The sequence below is a fragment of the Coregonus lavaretus genome (genome assembly GCF_964263955.1).
Source record: "Coregonus lavaretus genome assembly, contig: HAP1_SCAFFOLD_7498, whole genome shotgun sequence".
Lineage (NCBI taxonomy): Eukaryota > Metazoa > Chordata > Actinopteri > Salmoniformes > Salmonidae > Coregonus > Coregonus lavaretus.
The window spans coordinates 10,425-15,636 of record NW_028160936.1 but is presented as its reverse complement, the minus strand read 5'-3'; positions in this window follow the sequence as shown (position 1 = coordinate 15,636).

Here is a 5,212-nt window from a genome sequence, read left to right as displayed (position 1 = left end):
TTAATTGAAATGCATTCCAGGTGACTACCTCATGAAGCTGGTTGAGAGAATGCCAAGAGTGTGCAAAGCTGTCATCAAGGCAAAGGGTGGCTACTTTGAAGAATCTCAAATCTAAAATATATTTTGATTTGTTTAACACTTTTTTGGTTACTACATCATTCCATATGTGTTATTTCATAGTTTTGATGTCTTCACTATTATTCTACAATGTAGAAAATAATAGTATGTGTGTCCAAACTTTTGACTGGTACTGTATAGATATATATTTTTAACACTCCCTGGAATCCTGAGATGTGAGGACAGATCATGTGACTGTTTTCATTCATGCTCTGTGTATGTGTTTTATTTCTGTCCTAGAACTGGATCACATTGAGGGGGTACATCACATGTCCTCTCAGTTTCAATAGTTATGAGTACTTCTGGTTGAAGAGATCCAAGAGAAATCCTCATTGGAGAGCTGAGATGGCCCTCCAGGAAGTGACATCTAACTCCATAGGTGCATGAATCACACACTGTGCCATTCGCCTTGGCTGCATATAACTGACTGTGTGTGTGTGTGTGTGTGTGCATTCGTGAGTGTGTCTAGCACATAAATGAGTTAGATAGAAGCCCTTTGCTTCTGTAAAGACCCACAGCCCTGTGGAGCTCCAGTGCCAAGCTTCCGCCCCCCACTGTCCCCCATGGTCCAACCACACAATGGTAAAGCTCCCATGTCTTCCTCTTGGGCATGTATAAAAGCCTTCTCGCTCATGCTCTGCCCACCAAGGTTACTATGGCAGTTATGATTGCTCTGTGCGCCAGGAGGGCCATTAGCCACTCTCCTGTCTCCGTGACTTGTAAGGAAATTGGGGTTGTTGGAATCTGACAGGAGTCTGTCACCTCAGCCTACCAGTGAGAGGAAGTACTCACCCCTGCCACATCCCGGACTGAGGCCACTCTACCTCTCTGCAGGGGCATAATCACATGTGAAAAGGCCCACAAGTAATTGTTGTCCTACTTGTCTATTTAAAGCTAGAATTAAACTAGTTGAAACGCATGTACTGGCAGCTTTGATACACTGTATGGCGCAATCCATGGACTAACAAGTATCAGAATCCTTCCTGTGAATTAATGCATCCATGTTTTTTTAACCTCCAAATATGATAATTATAAGTGCTGCTGTGTGAGATAGAGAGGTTAGATGTGTCATCAAGTGTTTCTGACAGTATTTTAGCTCCCTCTATGTCTCCTGCTGTTGATATCACAGGAGCGTTCCAGTCCTCTCTGCAGACAGACTCTGGGCAGAGGGGAAATGATCCATTGTAGTAAGGGCCATTGTAGTAATTCCTTGACCGTGTGGTGCTGTTACATTGATTGAGTTACGGACATAGTTGAAGGAGATAATGTAAGATTTCAAGAAGAAAATAAAGACAAAGTGTGAAAAGAACTCAACCACATACAAGTTCTTTTGATCATATTCTTTAGAATTGTTGTTGAATAGATTTTCAGCCATGTACTGTATATTACTGTATATGTCACATTTCAAAGGATCCATTTAAAGTGGATCAAAAGTGTGAAGCTGTGAGAGTGAATTCTCAGGTGTCCTTTTGCCTTGGCCCTGATATAATTCTTTGAAAGATATGCCAGTGTTCATTATAAATCGCGTTATAGTTGTGTAATGATGGATGCATTGAAAAGAAGGTCTCATGTGAAGCCATAGATGACTCCATAATGGGTGAAATGGGATACATAACAGTATTTTGGATTAGCATAGGATTCCGATAGATGTATATAGCAGACCTGGGTTTAAATACTATTTAAATTCTTTCAAATATGAGCGTTTGCTTGAGTCTGTCTGAATGGGTGGGTTTGCAGTTTTGGCAAGTTCTTTCATGCACAGATAAAGTCTTTGAAATTATTTGAAATAGTATTTGAACCCAGGTCTGGTATATAGGATGGATGCATAGACAGGTTGGTTGTTTAGCAACAAAACCGAGGCTTGCGCAACTATGGGGAAAAACAGACAGGGTTGGCTTAGATTGTTGACAACATGTAAACTGTATTTTGTCTACAATGTTTATTGAGAGCATAAATAAATTAACACAATGAGCACTTGTTGTCTCTCAAATACATTGTTACAGTTGTTGGTTAGCTAGCTAACACATTTTTGCCATATTAGCATTGACATGAAATCAGTCAAAACACCTCAAAACAAGACATCGTAAGTGGCTGAAACGAGCCACTTACGATTCCCCGCATGGCAGTTTCTTGTCATGCTTGCTAGCAATCAGCTAGCAATCAGCTTACCCATCTATAGGGAAGGATATTCATTGGATGCAGAATAGGATAGAGACTACACTCACTGGCGTTTCTTGGTAATGGTAGGGCTAAATACCTTGATCTGTGTGTGTGTGTGTGTGTGTGTGTGTGTGTGTGTGTGTGTGTGTGTGTGTGTGTGTGTGTGTGTGTGTGTGTGTGTGTGTGTGTGTGTGTGTGTGTGTATGTGTGTGTGTGTGTGTGTGTGTGCGTGCTGGCGTGCTGAGTTAACCCAGGGTGCCGCCTGAGTCAAGTAGGAAGTGGGAGCTGTGCCACACAGACCCTGGCACCAGAATAGCCCTCACCAGCCAATGTGTTACTCCACCACTAAAGACTAGGGCCGACATTCAATCATCCCATAGCGCTTCAAATCTCACAGAAAGTCAACAATATTTATATATGTTGTTAAAGTCATATCCCAACTACAGTATATATAAAAACAAAATGTGTATTTGTCTAAAAGGATTTTCTGTTAATACAGCTGTTATTACTGTTGTTTTCCCCAAAGCGGTATGTGTAATAATGTCAATGCATTAGGGTGGAATTCATGCAGTAATATGTGTGGGTATTCAGGACTTTAACAAGCAACTTGGGGAAGAAAACAAGGTGAACACAGCCTGTGGATCTGGTCTGAATCACAGAAAGTCATTATCTACTGAAAACACCTTCCCTAGAGGAGGAGCAAGGAAGCTTCAAACGGATATCTTAATATTGGAATGCAGTCACATTGCACAAAAATAGGAGAATTGCACAGGGAAATCTTTGAAAGCTTGTTATGCCTGGGCTGCTTAGGTAAGTGCATTGGACAACTGTACATCAAAGCCTCAAAATATTCAGTGAGCAGAGCAGAAATGGTAAGAAAAATATACAAATGGATTAGTCATCTCCCTCCGGCCATAAATATAGTGAATCTCATCTTGGCACATTCCATAAGGCAGCCAACAGTACATTCCCTGAGTGACATGTTCCACAGCGACATGGGGTGCATCCCAAATAGCACCCTATTCCCTATATAGTGCACTACTTTTGAGCAGGGCCCATAGGGTTCTGGTTAAAAGTAGTGCACTTTTAGGGAATATGGTGCCATTTGGGATGCACAATGGTGAGAGCTGACAGAAATAGAAAATAGAGTATGTTGTGTCCCCAACACCCCTTAGTAGGCTAGATTGTAGGTTAAGCAGAAACAAAACTTCAAAAAAAAAATTTGTTGACCTTTAAATGATTCATGAAACCAATTATATTAACATAAAGGAGCACATTGTAATGATTATTTCAACAAGCAGCAGTTGGAACGATGAATGAATGATGCAGCTAGTGCTCTATTTTTCAAGAACAGTGGTTGAATATCTAGAGAGGTCTTAAAACATGACTGCTTCAAAAGGACACCTGAAGTAGATGTAGGATACGTCCCAAATGGCACCCTATTCCCTATGTAATGCACTTATTTTGAAAAGTAGTGCACTATATAGGGCATGGGGTGCCATTTGGGATACAACAGTATACTAACCGTGTTCAGGTATATGTCTGTTATTATGCTTTCGATTGTAGGTGCATTATAGAACTGTCTGTTAATTTATTGAGACAGCTACGAGTTCAGATGAGTCATGAAGATCAGTTAAATCTCATCCGGCCCGAATGTGTGGACAGTTTCAAATCAATTTGTATTACAGTAGTATCTGAAATGGCTGGAGCAGCATTAATATGCTATGTAAGAAGATTGTTCTGTGATGATGACCTTTCCCTAAGCACTAAGCCTTGGAAGATAATGTTTGATAAAAAAAAAAGAGAATGTGTGGAGAAAGCTTAATATGTGAACTCCAAATAGGCCAGAGGACAGGTTTTTGCTATCTCCATGATCACAGAGCTACCAGCCCATTTGGCATTTAAACACATGTCTGAGATAACATCCTCTTCTCTTCTTTTATGTTTTCCACTGGCCTCTAGAGAAAATCTCTGAGCCTTTCTAAATGTCAAGTTAAGTGCTTTTCTTGTCCTGGTTTGACAGGAATGAGATCCCTTCTCTGAATTGGGAGAGAATCAGGCTGGAGAGTTGCCAGGGACTATGGCGGATATCGCCCTTTCAAATCTACACCCTTTTTTGTCTTTCAACCTATCAAATGAAGATAGCAACTGATAATCTCTACCTGCACACTGAGATAGAGAACTCAAGTATTTCCATTGAATAGAAAGTGGAGCCATAGGATAACTATTTTTTTTACTAACATTCCTAACTAGGTACATTGATATACAGTATGATCTATGTTAATATATGGCGATGTCCACTGCCCATCTCCCTATTGCATAGCAACAGCCAGTACTCAAACACTTCCCCTCCTGCCATGCTGGGCTCACTGCAGTTGGGTGATCTCTCTACCTGCAACACCAGGTTGATGCTGTACAGACTTTACACAGTGAGTTACATTGAGAGACTGAAAGTCTGAAAGCATTGCATCACATAAGTCAAGAAGACACCCAAACACGCTCAGCGGTTTGATGGCTCTTTAATGTTTTATTGATTAAAAGCTGTATAACTGAATATTCCGGGAAGACAAGCAGGGAGGAGCCATTTAGAAATAACTACTGCTTTTAAAAGACGTGTTATAATGAGATGATTACTTTTTGTGTGCTGGAGCCGGGCCAAAGGGAGAGAAACACAGCTTTATGTGATGTCACATGACATAAAGCACAGGGACCTAACGTCGTTAAGAAGACGTGCCCCAGCCTAGATTTACAACTACTGCATACAGGGCAGTAAACAGCAACCTTGAGATGCTTATTGCACTGATGTAAAAATAACCATCATCAGAACCGGTGAGTGCTCCTCACTAACATACAAATGATACTATTCAGTGTTGCATGTAGCACTATCTTGGAAGATGGTGAGAAGTTCTCATGTCTCACAGTTCCTCCATGAGTG